Source organism: Ursus maritimus, unplaced genomic scaffold (genome assembly GCF_017311325.1).
Source record: "Ursus maritimus isolate PB19 unplaced genomic scaffold, ASM1731132v1 scaffold_8, whole genome shotgun sequence".
NCBI classification, from domain to species: domain Eukaryota; kingdom Metazoa; phylum Chordata; class Mammalia; order Carnivora; family Ursidae; genus Ursus; species Ursus maritimus.
In genome coordinates, this window is record NW_024426996.1 from 13,650,276 (window position 1) to 13,673,044 (window position 22,769).

Below are 22,769 nucleotides of genomic sequence, written 5' to 3' on the forward strand. Positions count from 1 at the left end.
ACATGCTGTGTTTTAAAATGCTGCCAGTGTATTTTCAGGTGAATACTGCTTGAGTAAATACTATGAAACTTTTTTTTTTTTTAAGGGCTGGCTTTACATGAGAGTTCATTGTCTGGTTATGAATGATTTAGTTGGTTCTTATGAGTCAGAGGTAAAATTATGAAAGAGAGTCAAAGGTGCCTCGGGAAGATTTCTACTTCATTTGGTTCTTAACCTAGATCTATGGGCGTGTCCATAGTCTTACAAGAGTCTGAACTCTGTATATCCATACTTTGTGGGGAGAAGACCCATAGCTTTCAACAGCTATCTAAAGAGGATTCATGCACAACCCCCTGCAAAGGTTCTAAGAACTCTTAGCATAAGTTATCTAGGCAGACTTCTTTACTAAACATTTTGCAGATTATTATTATTATCTTTAAAGTAGGTTCCATGCCCAGCGTGAAGTCCAACTTAAAAAAAATTCAAACTCACAATCCTAAGATCAAGACCTGAGCTGAGATCAAGAGTTGGACATTTAGCTGACTGAGCCATCCAGGCACCCCTTGCAGATTACTTTTAATACTAGTTTTTGGTTTTTTTGAGAAAGATAATTTTTGAACCACCATGAGTACCTGTTTTTCTTCCAGAACTAGAGGTTGATATTTATGATATACTATGTTCATATGAACAATAGTGCTGCTTCTTATATGTGGAGATGACACCCCTGATGGATCCATTATTGTTAGGCAAATACTGTCCATTCCTCCCCTCCTTTCTTGTCTTGATGGGCAATAGAATACTTGGCAAGGAATGATACCCTAATACAATGTAGCATGTTAGAATATTATTTTGAAATGCTAAAAGATAATTTGGTTTCCTTAACCTAAAATTTGAACATTTTTTCTTTTCTCAACAGAACACCAAATACTAAAGAAAATTATTTTGTCTTACAGACTAGATAATGATATTTACCTAGTGTATTTGTTGTCATATAATATTTCTTCCTGTATAGCACAGAGTACAATGTTTTATTAATTTCCTGTATAGCACAGAGTACAATGTTTTATTAATTCTTAATTGTTATTTTGACTCTCGGAATTTCTGGTTTGGAAAGAAAATTGACAATCTGCTTATGTAGATTAGATTATAATTGTAATTTTATAACATTGAAGATTAATCTTATTTGCATTTGGGGAATTTTAGAGTTAGGTTAGAGTTCTAAGTTTGGGTTCATTCTTGAAATAGAGTTTGGAAGTAAGCTACATCAAACTGCCCTATGTTTCTTGTTAGTATTAGGTTGCTGAGCTCTGAGGCTTTATAGTGTGAAGCCAACTTCTCTTCTAGATCAGTTACCAGTAGCATTCACAAGGCCTGAAGTGTGTGAGGTGGATGAAGTAATGCAGCACAAACTTAAGAATAAACCTATGTAGTGAAGTAATGTCTTTTGGTCTTTTTCCTTGAGGTGTTTTTTACTTTTCCCCTTTAATATTGGTCAGTATTTTCATTTGAAGGAAGCTTTTCAAAGCTCAAGTTCTAAATCAATACTTGGGAATTTATGGAATAAAGTAACAGAACTGTGTTTGGCTTTCTAGGTTTGCTTTTTATAAAATTAGTCTGAGAGTCCTATATAAATCTCAAAGATAAATTAGAGGTGAATGCCAGCATTTGCAAAGTACTTTATGGGTACAAAATAAGTCACTATGCTGGATCTTTAGTTATTCTAATGCTGATGATTGCTTAATACTTTAATAATGAAAGTTTGAGTTAAATTAATTGAACATAATTAAAAAAGAGGAATCATTTCAGGGAAAATTTTACTTATGGGAAAACTATCATTTTAAGAAGATCCGTGATTTTATGTGTATTCTCTTACCCTTGAGCTTTAAAAAATTCAAAAATGTTTCCTGTATGGGGAGATTATTATTAATACCCCTATTTTAGTTCTTAAAAGTCATTTTGTATATGTCATACATAGATAATAGTTAATGTCATCTTTAGCCTTGTGGTAAGAGTTTTGACTTTCTAGTCAGGCAAGCCTATGTTGAGTTCTGGGCATTGCCACTTAATTGCTGGTAACCTTGGGTAGGTTTCTTAGCTTCTCTGAACCTCATTATCTACAGCCATAAATATAGGAATACCTTTTCAGCTTGTCCCGAGGACTGAAATGAACAAATGTTAAGTATCTAACTCAAATAATAGCAGTTACTTATATGGTGTATGCGCCAGACAATTTATTAACTCATTTAATTCTTATAACAATCCTGTAAAGTTGGTACTGTTGTTTTCACATTTTTACAGGTGAAGAAATGGAGGCTAATGAAAGGTTATATAACTTTACCAAGGTCATACAGCTAGTAAGTAGATAGTAAGCTCTCAAAGCTGACTGTTGTCATTAAAAAAAATAATAATAATAAAAACAATAGGAAGACTTAGGGTAATATAGCCTGTCCTCATCTTTTGCTTTAGTGAAAAATGCACCTGAATGTAGATCATTATAAAGCATATTTTATTTGTTTGCTGGAAAAAATGGAGTACTGTCTTCCTGACCAAGGACTCAGGATCATATAATTTAAAAAAGTAAAATTGTTATAATGTAATATTAAGTAATATGTTATATGTAATATAATGTCATATATTAATGATGTAAAATTATTACAAAAGTTACATTCATTTATTGAATGTTTATTGTATACGAGATATAGGGTTAAATACTTCATATATTATTTCTTCATTTAAACTTAAACAAAAAAAGTTTTATCAAGTTCTCTCTACACCTGGCATGGGGCTCAAACTCACAACCCCAAGATGAAGAGTTGCATGCTCTTCTGACTGAGCTAGCCAGGCACCTCTATTAGTTCACTTAAACTTCACAACAACTTTAAAAGAAAGCTGAGGCTCAGAGTGATTTTAAGTGACTTGTCCAAGGCTAACAGCTAATAGAAAATCCCAAAACTGTCTGGTCCTAACGTCTGCTATTAATCACTAGTTTATGTGTCCTGTGTTAGATATGGCTAACAGATTTCTCTAAAAATCAAGGCAACTGGGGCGCCTGGGTGGCTCAGTTGGTTAAGCGTCAGGCTCTTGATTTTGCCTCAGATCATGATCTCAGGGTTGTGGGATGGAGCCCTGCTCGCGTTGCTGTGCTAAGTGGGGAGTCTGCTTGAGATTCTCTCCCTCCACTTCTGCCCCTCCTCACTGCATGCACGTGTGCATTCCCTCTCTCTCTCTCTCAAATAAATCAATAAATCTTTAGAGGTATCTGGGTGGCTCAGTTGGTTAGGAGTCTGCCTAAAGCTCAGGTCATGATCCCAGAGTCCTGGGATCAAGCCCCATACCTGCTTCTTCCTCTCCCTCTGCCTCTCTCCCTGCTCATTCTCTCTCTCTGTCTCAAATAAATAAATAAAATCTTAAAAAAGTGAATCTTTAAAAATATATATAAAAATAAAAATAAAGATAACAGCTTAGGGAATTTTAAATAGAAAAAAAAAAACACTCTCACATTTTAGAGGTAAACAGTGGTTACCTAAAACTAGGGTCTTATAGGCCAAACTCAGCTTGCTCTCACTTTTGTAAATAAAGTTTTAGTGGAACACAGCCACACTCATATCTTTATGTATTGTCTCTAGCTGCTTTCATATTACTATGGCATAGTTGAGTGGTCATGAAAGAGACTAAATGGCCCACAAAGCCTAAAATGTTTATTATTTGGCCCTTCACAGAAAAAGATTACTGATCCATGACCTATCAATCCTGTTCTTTTATAAATGAAGAAACTGAGACTTGGGAGATTAGGTAACTTCCCAAAAATGTAGCTAAAATCCAATTATCCTGATACCTAAGTCAGTGTTATTTCTGCTATACTATGCCACCTCTTTTTATTTTTTTATTTTTATTTATTTTATTTTTAAGATTTATTTGAGAGAGCAAGAGCACACAAGTGGGGGGACAGAGGGAGAGGGAGAGAGAATCTCAAGCAGACTGTACTGAGCGTGGAGCCTGTCGCAGAGCTCAGTCTCACAACCCTGAGATCACGACCTGAGCTGAAACCAAGAGTCAGACACTAAACTGACTGTGCAACCCGGGCACACCCCTATTTTTATTTTTAAAATTTTAATTTGTTCATTTAAGTGCTTGCTACACTGAATATGGGGCTTGAACTCGCAACCTCAAGATCAAGAGTCACATGCTCTTCTGACTGAGCCAGCCAGCATCGGTGCTTCATGCTACCTCTTTTTAAGTTCTAGAAAATCAACAACTGTACCTTATGGTCATTATATAAGGGACTTTAAAGCATTATAAAATGTTTATGACCTATAAGAATATTTAATCCAGTTAAAATAGGTACACTAGCTGTAATAACAATAAATATTTAGTCATTTCCCTTTTGTTCTTGGAATTTGAAGAACTTTTGTGAATATACTTTGTACACCCCATCCCATAAATTTCTGTGACCCACTTTAAACTTATGTTTCCTTATTTTCCTCCACAGATTTCTCTATAATAGAGACTTTTGGAATCATTTCATTAGTTGATTCCAAAACAGCAATTGCAGTTGGAACCATCTCGTGGGTGGAAACCTACCACATATACATCTTTACAAAAGAGAGATCATACATCTTGTATCCAGTTTTCTTTCTCCTTATTTTTACATTATTCATGGATTTTTAAAAATATTATTCATGGAATTTTTTAAGCATTGAGGTGATATGATCTGATTTGAATTTGGGAATGATAACTGGCAGCAGTAGGAAGGATGCACTGGTGAGAGAAGAGGCTGTTGGGAGGCTATAATCATAACTGTGAGATGATGGGGCCTGGGACTAAAGTGATATTGCTGGAAGAGCAGGGCCGACAATATGAGAGGAACTGAGGAAGTAGAATGTATGAAACTTGGTTATAGTTGGGTAGAGTGGAGTGGGAATTTTGAATACATGGGAGCTTTCACATTCAGTGGGGAGCCTTGATCATCCAGGCTAGTTTGGGTTGTCGGATAATATCCAGTATATCTCTTTACTATTGCCTTTACCACATTATTATTATCATCATCTGTTTTTGTCCCATCTGGATAATTCAGGCTCATTAATGGTAAGAATTATGTCATGTCTTAATCATCTTTTTTAGGGGAGACTTATCTTAGATAATCTTTTTAAAGATTAGATTACTTTTGTGCATTCAATTTTTTTTTAAAGGCAAATAGAAGAGATAAGTTAAGGTGTTCCTAAATTTCTTCACATTTAGAGTCTGATTCTTTTGAAGCAGTTTTTATCTCAGAGTCATTCTTTTTTTCATACAACATAATCCCCTACTGCCTCTAGGGGATAGATGATGCAGCCTTTAAATGTGTTCTGTCATCATTCTTCCAGTTTTGTCACCACTCTTCCTATTTTGATGCAGGTGTTTACTTGCTTGGCGATACACATTTTTTTTTGCCTATATCCTCACAACAAAACATAACACCCTCATCTATTGTGAATATTTAACTTTCTGAATCTTATGAAGTAGTGCTTCTTTCTGTAGTGAAAGACCAGTTTGTGAACTGTTATTTTTAATAAAAGACAACAAAAACTAGTTACTAGAAAAATTTAAAAAATGGATGTACAAAATATAAACTTCAATTATTCATTATATTCAAAGGGTATAAAATTATTCTGTCAAATATAAATTTCCTGTAAGAGTTTCGAAACTCCATTTTTGTACTTACCTCATTGCAGACCTGTAAAAAAGAAAAAAATTGTGGACCAGACTCACTTTGAATAGCACTGTATAAAGCACTTGTTTGTTGCTTTTCATATTCATCTTTGAATTAACATAACCTGGGGTATAAGATGACTGATTAAATGAATATATTCTAAGACAAATGGTATTTTCCCTTAACACCATATTTCTATTTTTTATTGTAATTTCTTGAAATGTGATTATAAAACCATATGATTTACATACACAGTATATGTATGGATGTGTATGTTGGTTTGTGTGCTTACCTTGTGAAAATGAAAGGAAGTTTTCAAACTCCTAGGAGAAGACTGATTCTCGTGTAGCCATGGTAACAGTTGGCAGGTTTAACACTGGTTTGAGTGACTTACTGAGTAAATGACATTCTTTAGAATTGTTTTTAAGTCGATGTAATCAAATCAACAACAACCTGTCTTAGAGAACAGGATTTTGCAAGCCAGCCAGTCAATGGTAGCCCTTCTAGTAATCATGCTTTGAAACCTCTGAAAAATCCACCAATCCCTGGCCTCCACATTTCCTCCTAAACCCTATGTAAGATTAGCAGTCTGCTGTACTCAGAAGGACTGTGTCTGACAAGCGTAGCTTTCTCTAAGTAATTATCTAGCTTTGTGTTTTTTGTTTCATTTCAGATATTGAATGGGAAATATCTTTTCACACTTAGAAACAAATTATTGGTAAATTTATTTTTTGGTAGGCTTTATATTTTTATTCAAATAATTATCATTTCTTATCTTTAAGTACAGTCTAGTGACTTCTGTGACATTCTTAAACAAAACTAATAAGTAATAGAGTCCCTACCTAAGAGAGAGTTCATACATGTTGTTCACATACTTAGGTAAAATTCAATCTTTTTAAGAAATTTTTATTTTTTAGAGGTGCCTGGGTGGTACAATTGGTTAAGTGTACAATTCTTGGTTTTGGCTTAGGTTGTGATCTCAGGGTTGTGGGATCAAGGCCTGCATGGGGCTCCATGCTTAGCATGGAGTCTGCTTAAGAGTCTTCCTCTGCTCCTCCACTCCTTTAAAAATAAATACATAAATCTTTAAAAATAAAATAAAAAAATTTTTACTACTTTATACTAGACTCCCCAACTATTGACTATAAATTATGTTCAAACAGTTCAAACAAATGATTATGGTAGTGAAATATTAATAGATGGCCTTATTAATAAAGCAGACCCCAAAATAGAAACATCTTACAAAGTATTCAGTGCAGTGAAAATGTTTATAGACTCTGGGAATGACACTAGTATTTAACAAGCAGACTTAGATAACAATTGTATCTAATACATGGTAATGCTAAGAAAAACATGTTTAAATCACAGCAGTAAATTGTTAGAAGCCATATATACCTTGACTAAGTAGGAACTACTGTAACTATAATCCAGTTTGTCAAAGCAGCAGCTTCTCCTTTAGTTACTGGCACAGTGTATTTTCTTTTGAACTGCTTGATTCAAAATTTAAAACCTCTATTCTTTGCTTTTGTAAATAAAAAGGAGATAATGGGTATAACCTATCAGATCCTGTATAAAGTGTAATATTTTGTATCATCTTAAAATTTTCACCTAATTGAATCATAAAGAGTACAAACTACAGTTATTTTTAAAGAAGAATGAATCTAGACTTTCTGGAACAGGAACTTGGGACGATGATGGAGTAGGAGGATTCTGAGCACCCCTCTCATGGACACATCATGGTGCAACTACATAACGTGCAACTCACTTTGGAAATGACCTGAGGACTAACAGAACAGTTGTTCCATAACTTAAGACATAAAGAAAAGGTCACATTGAGAAGGGTAGTAGGGCAGAGATGTGGCTGGGAACCAAAACTCTGCATAGTGGGAAGGATATCATAAGCCTGGAGGTCCTCCGTGAGGAGTGATCAAGCCCCACATTGGGTACCCCACACCTGGGAGATCTGTACTGAGAAAATGAGCCTCCATAACATCTGGCTTTGAAGATCAGGGCTTAACTGAAGGAGAGCTGGAGGGCTATAGGAAACTGAGCCTCTCCTTTTATTTATTTATTTATTTATTTTATCTCTCTCTTTTTTTTTTTTTTTTTGGTTGCCTCGCTTTTTTTTTTTTTTTAATGATTTTTTATTATATTATGTTAGTCACCATACAGTACATCCCCGGTTTCCGATGTAAGGCTCAATGATTCATTAGTTGTGTATAACACCCAGTGCACCATGCAATACGTGCCCTCCTTACTACCCATCACCAGTCTATCCCATTCCCCCACCCCCCTCCCCTCTGAGGCCCTCAGTTTGTTTCTCATAGTCCATAGTCTCTCATGTTTCATTCCCCCTTCTGATTACCGCCCCCCCTTTATCCCTTTCTTCCCCTACCGATCATCCTAGTTCTTATGTTCCATAGATGAGAGAAATCATATGATAATTGTCTTTCTCTGCTTGACTTATTTCACTTAGCATTATCTCCTCCAGTGCTGTCCATGTTGTAGCAAATGTTGAGAACTCGTTCTCTCTGATAGCTGAGTAATATTCCATTGTATATATGGACCACAACTTCTTAATCCAGTCATCTGTTGAAGGGCATCTCGGCTCCTTCCACGATTTAGCTATTGTGGACATTGAGCCTCTCCTTTTAAAACCAGCACCTATATTACTGTCTCTCAGACCCAGCACAGAGGTGGCAGTTTGAAAAATGCCTAGCATATATATGAAGAAGATTTATTGACTAATTTTAGAGAATGTGCTGGAGAGGCTGAGATCTGTAGGAACTTTTTCTGGGAGTGTAAGTGCTGGCAGGCATCATTTTTCTTGCCCCCCTTCAGCCTAACTGGCCCAAAGCTGGTGGGAGTCAGTTCTGTACTCTCCATCTACCCTGCTAGTACTGCTCCTTTGCCCAACATTCTCTTGTGGATCTACCCCCTCCCCCCGAATCTGCAGGGGTACCTCCACAGCAGCTTCCATCCTGTCATGCCTAGTTGGCAGCTTTTGTGTCTCCCCGTCTCCCCCAAAGCAACTGCTGCCCCCTCATACCCAGCAGGCAGCTCTTCCCAAGTGACTCCTGCCCACCAGCACCCCCACAACAGTTGCAGCTAGGCCTCTCAGTCAGCTGTACCAGGGGCTAACCCCACCCACCAGCATGCCCATAGTAGCTGCAGCCAGGCCATTCAGCCAGCTGTGCTAGGGGCCAGCCCTGCTCATCAGTGTGCCCATGGTAGTTGAGGCTGGTCAGTGTAGTCATCCCAGGTGGGGGCCAGCCCCACCCACCAGTGTACTTGCAGCAGTCATGGCCCAGTTACAGTATGAGGGCACATGCAGTTCTGGTGACTAGGGATGGGATTGTGCTACTGGGCCACATAGGAAGCCCTCCACACAAGGCCACTACTTTCAGGACAAGGAGACATATCTGACTCACTTGACATAGAAACAGAGTCAGACAACATGAAGGGAGAGAGGAATATGTTCCGAATAAAAGAACAAGACAAACCTCAGAAAAGGAACTAAGTGAAACAGATAATCTACCTGATACAGAATTCAAAATAATGGTCATAAACATGCTTGCCAGATTTGAGAGAAGAGTGGATGAAATGAGTGAGGATTTCAACAAAGAGAAAATACAAGAAAGAACCAATCAGAGCTGAGGGGTATAATAACTGAAATAAAGAAGACACTAGAGGGAATCAACAGTAGATTAGAAGATGCAGAAGAATGGATCAGTGATCTAGAAGGTGGGGGAGTGGAAATCATCCCAAGTTGGAAAGCAAACAAAAAGCATTAAAAAAAATGAGAATCGGTTAAGGGATCTCTGGGACAATATCATGCATACTGACATTTGCATTATAGGGGCTCCAGAAGAGAGAGAAAGTAACAGAAAGTATTTGTAGAAATGATTGCTGAAAACTTCCCTAACCTGAGGAAGGAAACAGGCATCCAGGTCCAGGAAGTACAGAGAGCCCTAAACTAGATGAACACAAAGAGGTACATACCAATACATATACTAATTAAAATGTCAAAAATTAAAAATAAAGAGAGTCTTAAAAGCAAGAGAAAAGCAATTAGTGACATGCAAGGGAAACCTAAGGCCATTGGTTGATTTTTCAGCAGAAACTCTTCAGGCCATAAGCAGGTGGCATGATATATTCAAAGTGCTAAAGGAAAAAAAAAAAGTATAACCGAGAATATTCTACCCAGTGAGATCATTGAGAATTGAAAGAGAGTTAAAGAGTTTCCCAGACAAATGAAACTTGGAATTCATTACCACTAAATAGACCTTACAGGAAATTTTAAAAGGACTTCTTTAAGTGGAAAAAAGGCCAAAACCAGGAGTAAGAAAATCATGAAAGGAGAAAATTCCACTGGTAAAGTCAAACATATAGTAAAGGTAGTAGATCAGTCACTTACAATGCTAGTATGAAGGTTGTAAGACAAAAGTATTAAAATTAGTTATATATACAGTAATTTTAAGTAAGATACACAAATTTAAGAGATGTAAAATATGACATAAGCATAAAACATGGAAGGGGAGAATAAAAATGTAGTGCTTTTAGAATGGGTTCAAACTTAAGTGACTTATCAACTTAAAATAGAAGTTAAATATGAAGTTAAATATGAACTTCATGGTAACCACAAATCAAAATCTTATAATGGATATACTAAGATAAAGGAATCCAGTCATTCAACTAAAGAATGTCATCAAATCACAAGGGAAGAGAGCAAGAGAAGAATGGAACAGTGAAGAATTATAAAAACAACCAGAAACCACAAAACGACAATAAGTACATATCTATCAGTAGTTACTTATTTTTTTTAAAGATTTTATTTATTAGAGCACACATGTGCTAGTTGGGGGAGGGGCAGAGATGGAAGGAGAGGGACAAGCAGACTCCCCGCTGAGCACACAGCCTAACACGGGGCTTGATCTTATGACCCCGAGATCATGACCTGAACTGAAACCAGGAGTTGGCTGCCCAACCTACTGAGCCACCCAGGCTCCGTTATCAGTAGTTACTTTAAATGTGAATGAACTAAATCCTCCGTAAAAAGACGTAGGGTGACTGAATAGTGAATCAAGACCGATCTATATGCTACAAGACAGTCACTTCAGACCTAAAGATGCATACAGACTGAAAGTGAAGGGATGCAAAAAGATACTCCACGTAGGTGCATCTATCTCTCTAAAATCTTTTTTTTTTTTTTTTTAAGATTTGTTTACTTATTTTAGAGAGTGTGTGAGCAAGGGGAGGGGAAAGGGGAGAAGGAGAAAAGTAGATTCCCTTCTGAGTGCAGAGCCCGCTGTGGGGCTCAGTCTCACAACTCGGAGATCATGTTTGAGCTGAAACCAAGAGTCGAATCCTAAGCTGAGCCACCCAGGTACCCCTCAAATAAGTAAGTCTTAAAAAAATAAAAAAAGAAATTCCATGTAAATGGAAGTAAAAGGAAAACTGGAGTAGCAATTCTTATATCAGACAAAATAGACTTTAAAACAAAGACTGTAACAAGAGACAGAGAAGGGCATTACATAATGATAAAGAGATCACTCCAACAAGAAGATATAATAGTTATGAATATCTATGCACCCAACATAAGAGCACTAAATATGTAAAGCAAATATTAACAGACATAAAGGGAGAAATTGACAATATACAATAATAGTAGGGAATTTTAAAACCCCACTCATATCAGTGGACAGATCATCCAGATAAGGAAACAGTGGATTTGAACAACGCATTAGACCAGATGGTCTTAACAGATATATACACAACATTCCATCCAAAAAGGGCAGAGTGCACATACTTTAAAAGTGCACATGGGGGTGCCTGGGTGGTGCAGTCGTTAAGCGTCTGCCTTCGGCTCAGGGCGTGATCCCGGAATCCTGGGATCGAGACCCACATCAGGCTCCTCTCCTGGGAGCCTGCTTCTTCCTCTCCCACTCCCCCTGCTTGTGTTCCCTCTCTCGCTGGCTGTCTCTCTCTGTCAAATAAATAAATAAAAAATCTTAAAAAAATAAAAGTGCACATGGAACATTTTCCAGGATAGATCATGTTAGGCTACAAAACAAGTCTCAATACATTTAAGAAGGTTAAAATCATATCAAGAATCTTTTCTTACCATAGCAGTATGAAATTAGAAATTAATTACAAGAAAAAAAATCTTGAAAAAACAAACATGGAAGGTGAAAAACACGCTACTAAACAACTAGTGGGTCAATGAAGAAATCAAAGAGGGAATAAAAAAAATACCTGGAGACGAATGAAAGTGAAAACACAATGCAAATTTTATGGTATGTGGCAAAGGCCTACCTCAAGAAACAAGAAAAGTCTCAAACAATCTGACCTTATACCTAAAGGAACTAGAAAAAGAACAAAGCCCAAAATTAGAAGGAAAAAAATAGCAAAGATCAGAGCAGAAATAAATGAAATCGAGACTTTAAAGAAATGGTAGGAATGATTTGAAAACAAACAAAATTGACAAATCTTTAGAGTCATCAAGAAGAAAAAAGAGGACTCAAGTATATAAAATCAGAAATGAAAAAGAAGTTACAACCAACACCACAGAAATAAAGGATTATAATAGACTACGATGAAAACAAATTAGACAACTTAGAAGAAATGGGTAAATTTCTAGAAACATAATCTTCCAAGACTGAAGTAGGAAGAAATAGAAATCTGAACAGAGTGGTTACTAATAACAAAATTGAATTGGTTACCAAACTCCCAGCAAACAAAAGTCCAGGACCAGGTGGTTTCCCAAACATCTGAATTCTACCAAATATTTGAAGAAGAATTAGTACTTATTCTTAGGAAATTATTCCAAAAAATAGAAGATGAAGGAGTACTTCCAAATTTGTTTTACCAAGCCAGTATTACTCTGATACCAAAACCAGAGACCCCACAAAAAAAAGAAAATTATAGGCCAGTACTCTGATGAACATAGATGCCTAAGTCCTCAATAAAATATCAGCAAACCAAATTCAACAATGCATTAAAGAGATCATTCACCACAATTAAGTGGGATTTTTTCCAGGGATACAAGAATGGTTCAGTATTCACAACTCAATCAGTGTGATATATCACATTAACAAGAGGAAAGACAAAAATCACATGATCAACAAGGTGGGTTTAGAGGGAACATACCTCAACATAATAAAGGCCATATATGAAAAACAAGCAGAGGACCTGGATAGATGTTTTTCCAAAGAAGACAGATGGCTAACAGGTACATAAAAAGTTGCTCAATATTACTAGCCATAAGAGAAATGCAAATTAAAACCACAATGCAATATCACCTTATACCTGTCAGAGTGGCTGTTATCAAAAAGACAAGAAATAAGGGCCTCCTGGATGGTGCAGTTGGTTAAGCATCCGACTTTTAGTTTTGGCTCAGGTTGTGATCTCAGGGTTGTGAGATTGAGCCCCACTTTGGGATCCACACTGAACATAGAGTTTTTTGGGACTCTCTTTCCTTCTCCCTCTGCCCCCTCCCCCCCATGTGCACATGTGTGTGCTCTTTCTAAAATAAATAAATCTTAAAAAAGACAAGTCTTGGCAAGGATATGAAGAAAAGTAAAGTCTTATGCACTGTTGGTAATATAAATTGGTGCAGCCACTATGGAAAACAGTATGGAGGTTCCTCAAAAAATTAAAAATGGAAATACCTATGCACCACTATGTTTATTGCAGCATTATTTACAATAGCCAAGGTATGGAAGCAGCCCTAGTGTCCGTCTATAGTGAGTGGATAAAGATGTGGTATAAATACCGTGGAACATTACTCAGCCATAAGAAAGAACAAAACCTTGCTATTTGTGACAACATGGATGGACTTAGAGGATATTATGGTAAGTAAAATCAATTAGACAGGAAAAGACAAATACCACATGGTTTCATTTATTATATTTGAAATCTAAAAAACAAATGAACAAAAAAACCTCTAAAGAGACTCTTAAATATAGAGAACAAGATAGTGGTTGCCACAGGTGAGGTTATGGGGGGAATTGGTGAAATAGGTGAAGGGAATCAAGAGGTACAAATTTCCAATTATAAAATAAATCACAGGAATGAAAAGTACAGCATAGAGAATATAGTCAATAATACTGTAATAACGTTGGTGACATAACTACACTTACTGTGGTGAGCGTTGCATAATGTGTAGAACTGTTGAATCACTATGTTGTACACCTGAAACATACAATATGTATGTCAACTGTACTTCAGTTAAAAAAAAAAAAAGAAGAATGAGTCTAAGAGTACTATTGCTGCCTGTAGTTGGTACTGCAGCAGTGCCATTTGGAGTTCCTCCTTCTACTTAGTACTGTTCTGATTAATGTGTGGTATAAAAGTCACTCTGCCGACAAAGTTTTAGCTACGAGAACAATACAGTATGAGTTGATACAATGTTCTACGTAATGGTATTATATATTGATAGTACATGCTAGTATGTGTACAGATTATAAATACAAAGAAATTAGAAAAAGGAGAATGAAGTGACTTAATATTTAGTATTTTTATGCTTTTGCTGTACGTTTTGTTTTCTGAAATTCATTGTAAGTTGTGCTTAAATGTAAAAACACATTAGTTTCATTGTATAGTCTCTTCACTGAACCAGTAAAACCTATCTGCTTCTGTTTGAAATACTTCTTTCTTCAGAACTTATTTTGTTGATTGAGAAAGACTTTACTAGCACTTAGAAGAACAGCAACAACAAAAATGGTCTCACTTCCTATGTGCTTAGTGTCATACACATTATGGTGTGATAGGAACAGACATCCGTGGATCATCTCTTTTTTTCTTTTTAAATTTCTTAATATATTGGGGAAGGGGGAGTATCTTATTTTCCCCCCTAAGGGTCAAAATCTTAGATACATTTTTTTAAAAGCATTTTGGGTTAGAGTTTAGGTTGAGTTTTACTTTCACTTAATACATCTTTATGAGTCTCCAAATCTGTGAAGTTCCTTAGAGGAGTGAAATGTCAGGGTAAATATTCTGATCTTGTCTTCCTATTTTATTTATATATGATAGATTTTTTAAAAAGTTGAGGACAGACATTGCATTCTTTGAATAGACCATTTTAAGAGAATTTGGTATAGAAAGTTTTTAAGCTGTTGTGTCTTGCCCAAATCTGGTTTCAATGTAAAAATAATTTTATAAAAATGAATAGTAGTGCCCTTTTCATAGAACAATCCTCTGACAAAGAAAATAGTTTTGTGATAACAATAATAAATTAAGCCTTTCACTAAACAGAAGTTAGAGTGGTTTCATACAAGGGAAAATGTGTACGATAGTTTTGAATTGTATGTAAGTAAACTTAGTGAAATTTAGAAGTAACATTAATAATGCTTGCCATCCTAATACTCAGACTTTTAGGGTACAAAATATGGTATGATGAAAGTCCTGGATGAAAAGAAGACTCAGTAGCCTAATGAGTAATGAAGAGTTGATTCAGTTCTTTTATATTGAGGGAAAAAACAACCCATAAAAATCATGTTGACTCAATCACTTATGACCCAGGCTTATGTGGGCAAGATACATAGATATTATTAAGATACTGTTCTCTAAGAGTTAGCACTGTATTAAGCAGAAAAGCCTAAAATACTAAAGGAATAGTCAGAGAAGTACATTGTACTATGTGGGTTCACAGAAGGGTAATCACACCTCATTGGGAGAATGTACAGAAGGCTTCATGGAATTCAGAAACATTTAATTTGGGCCTACACATCATACCCTCACATGAAATAGCTTGTGTACTTGCACATATATTTGAGAAAAATGGAATAGTGAAGTCTGATTTAATAGAAAAATAATGGGCTTAATCAGAGCTGAATTGAAATCCTAGCTCCCATGTTCTACCTGTGTCACTTTGGGCAAGTTAGGGATGTACTGGCCATCTATAATGTATTCATGATGCTTAAGTGAGAAAGTTTATGTAAGATTTCTGGCAAAATATGTGACACATAGTGGTTTAGTAAGTAGCCTTTCCCCCTCCTTTCCCCTACTTTATGTCAAAAATTAATGGAGGAAAAGACTAGGAGGTAAGTTGGAATCAGAGCAATGAATGCCAGGATAAGTAGTTTGAACTACATACATAGTTTGGAATTGACACTGAGAGCTAGATAAGTCTGGCAGCATTGCCCGTAATAGATGTTTAGGGATGATAGGGGCATGGTGATTGGTTAACGGGGGCTATTATAATCCAGGCAAGATTTGTACATTTCAGAGTGCGGTAGTCCTCCTGCGCCTCCTTTATCCATGGCTTCATTTTCTGCAGTTTCAGTTTTGTGAGGTCAGCTGCTGTTCAGAAGCAGATGATCCTCCTGACGTTTCATCAGAAGGTTAGTTGTAGCCTAACGGTACGTTGTAATGCCTATGTCATTCATCTCACTTCATCTTATCTTGTAGGCTTTTTTGTCATCTCACGTCAAAGCAGTGTGGGTATAGTACAATAAGATATTTTGAGAGAGAGACACATTCACATAACTGTTATTACCATATATTGTTGTAATTGTTTTATTAGTTGTTAATCTCTTACTGTGTCTAACTTACATATTAAACTTTATCATAGGTATGTATGTATGTTCATCAGAGATATTGGCCTGTAGTTTCCTTTTTCTTGTAGTGTCTCTCTCTCTCTCTCTTTTTTTTTTTTTTCTTTTGGTATCAGGGCAGTGCTGGCCTTTTTAGAATAAATTTGAAAACTTTCCTTTCTCTTCTATTTTTTGGAATAGTTTGAGAAGAATAGGTACTAATTCTTTAAATGTTTGGTAGAAAACAGCTCTGAAACCATCTAGCCCTGGACTTCTGTTTTTGGGGAGCTTTTTGATTCCTGATTTAATTTTATTGCCAGTAGTCAGTCTTTTCCAAATTTCTATTACTCCCTGATTCAGTTTTGCAAGATAATGTTTCTAGGAATTTATTCATTTCTTATAGGTTATTTCTTATAGGTTGTTCTTATTTGTTGGCATATAATTTTTCCTAATATTCTCTTATAATCCTTTGAATTTATGTGGTGTCAATTGTTATTTCTCCTTCACTTCTGATTTTACTTGATTCCTCTTTTTTTTTTTTTTGGATAAGTCTGGCTAAAGGTTTTTAAATTTTGATCTTTTCAAAGAATCAGTTGCTGGTTTTATTGATTTGGGGGGTCTATTTCATTTCTGCTGTAATCATTATTATTTCTTTCCTTCTACTGGTTTTGGTCTTTGTTCTTCTTTTTCTAGTTCCTTTAGGTGTAAGATTAGGTTTTTGTGTGTGATTTTTCTTGCTTCTTGAGGTAAGCCTGTACTGCTATAATCTTCCTTCTTAGAACAGTTTTTGTTGCATCCTAAAGATTTTGGACCATTGTGTTTTCATTTTCATTTGCCTTTATTTTGTTTTGTTTTGCTAATGTAATAACCCAATAACAAAATTGTACAGAGAATGGCTATACAAAACACAATAGAGGTTCAGAGATTGTGGTGTTCTCTCATGCAAGGCTTCAGATTTCAGTCTCTGGTATTTGGAATTTAGTCTGCAATCCTTTTTTTTTTTTTTTTTTTTTTTTAAGATTTTATTTATTAGAGAGACAGCCAGCGAGAGAGGGAACACAAGCAGGGGGAGTGAGAGAGGAAGAAGCAGGCTCCCAGCGCAGGATCCTGATGTGGGGCTCGATCCCAGAACCCACAGTTCTCTGTGCCTCCCAGATGTGGGTATCTCTCTTTCCCCAGATTTGGGAAGTTTTCAGCTATTTTTTCTTCAAATAAGTTTTCTTTTCCCTTTTTTTCTCTCTTCTCCTTTTGGGATCACTATAATGCAAGTGCTGTTATACTTGATGATGTCAGTCAGTTCCCATAACCTATACTAATTATTGTTCTCTTTTTTTTTCTGTTCAGCTTGGTTGCTTTCCATTACTCTGTCCTGCAGTTTGCTTATCCATTCTTCTGCCTTTTCTAGTCTGGTATTGATTCCTGCTAGTGTGTACAATTTTAATTTCAGATATTGAGTTCATTTCTGGTTCTTTTTATCTTTTCTATCTCTTTGGTGACAATCTCACTGAGATCCTTCACTGTTTTCTCAAGTTCTGTAAGTATCTTTATGACCATTACTTCGAATTCTTTATCAAGTGTATTGCTCATTTTCATTTCATTTAGCTCTTTTGCTGTGATTTGTCCTGTTCTTTCATTTGGGACATATGCCTCTGTCTCCTCATTTTATCTAACTCTGTGTTCGTTTCCATGTATTGGGAAAGTCAACTACATCTCCTGTTTTTGAAAGTGTGGCTTTATGAAGTGGAGGTCTGGTGGTGCCCTGTAGTACAGCATCCCCTGTTCACCAGAAACAGGCACTTCAGGGGTGTCTCCTATGTGTGTTGCATGCACCCTCCTATGTAAGTTGTGGCTGAGCTGTGTTTGCCTTAGGTTCAGTTGGTTGGAATGACCCAGTCTATCTGCTTTTGGCAGGGTTTTGGTCCCTGTGCTGTTGAGTTGCAAGTCTGGGGACACTGTTGGCTTGTAGTAGGGGGATGTCAGCAGTCAGACCAGATGCCTACCCTTAGCTTGTGTGCTGCAGCTGTGGTAACACCGAACTGCAGGACACTTTTCCTGCATTGTCCCCTGAGAGGCTTTTGTTGGTTGACAGGCCTGCAGTCAGACTAGATGCCTGCCACCAGTAAGTCTTCTGAGGCTGCAGTTGGACTGGTGTGTGTGGTTATCTGCCCCTGTCCCCAGCACAGGAGTCACTTTGGAGTGGTGCTGTTCCCCAGTTGGGCTGTTTGTAGGATGCATTGCAGCAGGAGCTGCTTTGGAGGGATGCTTGCCAAGTGAGACAGGGTTGGATGGGGAAGATCTGCAGGACAATGCAGGGTCAGGGCGTGTGGTGTTAGCAAGCTAGATGGAGTGTGTTTCCAGAAGTGTCCAGCTCTCCAGGCTTGGGGTGGGAGGAGAAATGGCATCTGCCAGCTCTTTTGTTCTTGAAGAAGTCTCTTTAAGACCCCTGCTCTCCAGCATATGTTCTGAGATTAAATAACTCTTCTTCCTGCATAACCCAGGTGCTTTTGAAATTGTTGCTTTTATGCTGGGTCTTTCAGGGCAATGATTCAGTTTCCTGTCACCTTCTGGCTCTCCCAGAGCCAGGCCTTGCTCATTTTAAGTATTCGGAGTTAAGCCTCACTGATTGTAAAAACTTGTGAAGGTAATCCTTACTGGTTTTCAAAGCCAAATATTGTGGGGATTTGTTTTTCCAGTGCAGGTCTCAATGTGGGGTCTGCTTTTCTTCCTTCTCTGTACTTGTGGAAAGCCTCTCATATGTGGTTAGTCTTGCCAGGAGTTAGTTTGTTGATCATGTCTCTGTCCCTCTTACCCTTTTTTATGTGGCCTCTTCCCCATGATTAACTTTGGAAAGTTTGTTCTGCCAGTCTTTGGGTCATTTTCTAAGTTAGTTCCTCTGATGTGGCTTTCCAGGTGTGTCCTTGGGATGAGATGAGCTCAGGATTCTCCTAATCTGCTATTTTCCTCCTGCACCTCATATCTGCATCATTTGACATTCCTAGCAACAGTTCATAAGGGTTCCAATTTTTCCACATCCTGGTCAACACTTGTTATTTTCTGAATTTTTGATTGTGGCCATCCTAATGGTTGTGGGGTCTTGATTTGCATATTCCTGATAGTGATGATTGAACATCTTTTCCTGTGTTTATTGATCACTTTTATTTCTTTGGAGAAATGTCTATTCAAGTCCTTTGCCCATTTTTAAATTAGACTGTTTGAGGTTTTTGTTGTTGAGTTGAAGGACTTCTTTATTCTGTGTATTAACCCCTTATATATACATGTCTTGCAAATATTTTCTTCCTTTCTGTGGGTTTCCTTTTCATTGTGTTGTTTTCTGTGCTGCACAAAAGTTTTAAAATTTGGTGTGGTCCCATTTGTCTGTTTTTTCTCTTGTTGTCTGTGCTTTTGGTGTTATATCCAAGCAATCGTGGCATATCCAATGTCATGAAGCTTTTACTCTGTGTTTTCTTCTAGGAGTTTTATAGTTTCAGGCAGCAGTGTTCCTAAGATTTATAGGTTTGTCGTTTTCTTACTGTCTTTGTTTGGCTTTGATATCAGGGTAATGCTTGGCCTCATAGAATGGGTTAGGATGTTTTCTGTTCTCTTCAATTTTTTTGGGAAAAGTTCGGAAGGATAGTATTATTTCTTTAAATGTTTGGTAGAATTCACTAGTGAAGGCATTAGGTTTAGGTCTTTAATTTGTTGGGAGATTTTTTATTGATTCAATCTTCTTAATAGTTATGTCTATTCAGATTTTCTGTTTCTTTATGAATTAGGTTTTGTTTCCTAGGAACATGTCCATTTCATATTCAGTTTGTTGATGTACAATTGTTCATAGTGTTCTCTTATAATTCTTTTTATTTTTGTGGAGTCAGAAGTAATGTTCCCACTTTCATTTCTGATTTTATTAATTTGAGCCTTCTCTCTTTTTGTCTTAGTTGATTCAGCTGAAGTTTTGTCAATTGTGTTGATCTCTTCAAAGAACCAACTTTTGGTTTGTTTTCCTCTATTGTTTATCTGTTTTCTATTTCATTTATGTCTGTTCTAATCTTAATTTCATTTCTTCTACTAGCTTTGAGTTTGATTTGTTTTTCTTTTCTAGTCTCTTAAGTTGTAAAGCTAGATTTGAGATTTTTGATTTGAGATTTTTATAATATGTTTATAGTGTAAGTTTCTTCCTTTGCACTGCTTTCACTGTGGCTACTATCAGTTTTGGTATGTTGTGTTTTTTCATTTGCTAAGAATTTTCTATTTTCCCTTGTGATTTCTTCTTTGATCCATTGGTTGTTTAAAAGTGTATAAATTTTCCAAGTCCTGCCAGTTTTCCATTTCTCTTTTGTCATTGATGTCTGAATTCATCCTGTTGTAGTTAGAGAAGATATTTGGTATGCTGTTTATCTTTTTAAATCTGTGAGACTTAATTTGTGGCCTAACAGTGGTCTACTCTGATACATGTCCCATGTGCACTTGAGAAGGATGTGTATTGTGTTATTGGGTAGAGTGTTCTTTTTATGTCTTAGATCTAGTGGGTTTGTGTTGTGTTCTCTATTTCTTCTGTCTGGTTGTTCTATCCATTGTGAATGGAGTATTGGAGTCTCCAATTATTATTCGGGAACTATTTATTTGTCACTTCATTTCTGTTAGTTTTTACTTCATGTATTTTCATGATTTGTCATTATATGCATAAATCTTTGCAATTGTTATGTCTTCTTGCTGTATTGATCCTTTGTTAATATATAATGTCTTTATTTGTTTCTTGTAACATTTTTTGACTTAAAGTTTATTTTATCTGGTATTAGTATATGTGTATTTGCTCTCTTTTGGCTACTATTTGCATGGAATATTTTTTTCAATCCTTCCCATTTTAGCTTGTTTGTGCCCTTGGACACAATTGGTAATTATTAAATTTTGATTAAAATTTTTTTAATTTTTAATTTTTTATTTATTTTTAACTATTCCCTCAAGTTGTATAGGAAACCAGATTTGGTGTTACAGATGAAAATTATGGTAATCCCAGCTTTTACATTAATGATTACTTTTTCTTTTTTAGATGTATTAGTCTCTTAAATCTGTAGAAAACAAAATGTGGTTACAAATCATTGCTATAGTAATACCGGCTTTTGTAATTACCCATGTGTTTACTTTTACTGAATTCTTTATTTTTCCATATAAGTTTGACTTACTGTTTAGCATTCTTTTATTTAACCTTGTAGGACTCTCTTGAATATTTCTTGCAGGCTGGGTCTAATGGTCACAAGCTCTCCCAGCTTTTGTTTATTTGGGAATGTCTTAATTCTTCCCTCACTTTTGAAGGACATTAATCCCAGATATAGTATTTTTTGATTGACAGTTTTTGTCTTTAGTACCTTGAACATATCTGCCCACCCTCTCTGGTATCTGAAGTTTCTGATAAAAAATCTGCTGATATTGAGGAATCCTGTATTTGATGATTCACTTTTCTCTTGTGTTCAAGATTCTCTTTTTATCTTTGGCTTTTGGAAGTTTGATTATAATGTCTTGTTGTGTTTTCTTTGAGTTCCTCTTTTGTAGAACTTCTTGAATGTTTATATTCATGTTTTTCATCAAATTTGGGGAGTTTTCAGTCATTTATTTAAATATTCTCTCTTCCCCTTTATTTTTGTCTTACTCCTCTAGGATCCCCACAATGTGTATGTTGGTCTGTGCGATGTTCCACAAATCTTTTAGGTTCTGCTGATGTTTCTTCATTTTTTTCCTGAGAGTCCATAATTTCCATTGTCTTGTCTTCAAGGTTGATAATTCTTTCTTCCATTGCTCAAATCTGTCCTGAGCACCTCTAGTGAATTTTTCATTTCAGTTATTGTACTTTTCATTTCCAGAAACTCTTTTTGGTCTCTATTTAGTTTTATGTTTCTTTTTTTGATGGTATTGATTCTTTTCCTGACTCCACATCTTCCTGTAGTTCTTTGAGCATCTTTAAAAGACTTATTTTAAAGTCTTCATGTAGTGTAAATCCCTTTAGTTCCTTTTTAGGACAGTTTGTTGTTTGTCTCCTGGCCCCCATCCCAAATGTGTTCCATTGTATGTCTTGTAATTTTTTTGTTGAACACTGGGCATTTGAATCTAATAATGTAGTAGTTCTGGAAATCAGTGTCCAGATTTAATCCAATCCTTCTTTAAGGTCTGCTATTTTTCGTTACTTTTTTCTCTCTTTTTGATTGTTTTAGGCAATCTCTGTGCTGAAGATCAACCTGAGGTATAATTTAAGGTCTTCTTAGGTCTTTTCTGAGCATTTCCCTTGGCATGCATTGTCACTTTCTAATTTTCCTTGTATATATTCTTGTTTTTTATTGTTTTGCTTCTGAAAAGGGAAAACAAAAACAAAAAAAAAATGAGTGGGAAGGAAGGACACAAGCCTTTTAAATCCTCTGGAAGTCACTTCAGCTAAGAGGGAAGGACTTGCAACAATAGGTGGAAGTGTATTAACAATGACTGTCCACCCCCTTATCTACACCTCTGATCAGAAGCAGTAGTCAGCAATCAGCAGAGATCCCTGATATTTGGAGGACTGGGTCCTTTTTGTCCACCCT

General features: G+C 36.2%; 1 protein-coding gene across 3 annotated transcripts in view; it reads left to right on the forward strand.

Annotated features, from left to right (window-relative positions):
* The window catches only part of KLHL8 (kelch like family member 8), a 53,461-nt gene that overhangs the window by 3,346 nt on the left and 27,346 nt on the right, over positions 1–22,769 (forward strand). The gene's annotated exons all lie outside the window — the stretch shown is intronic.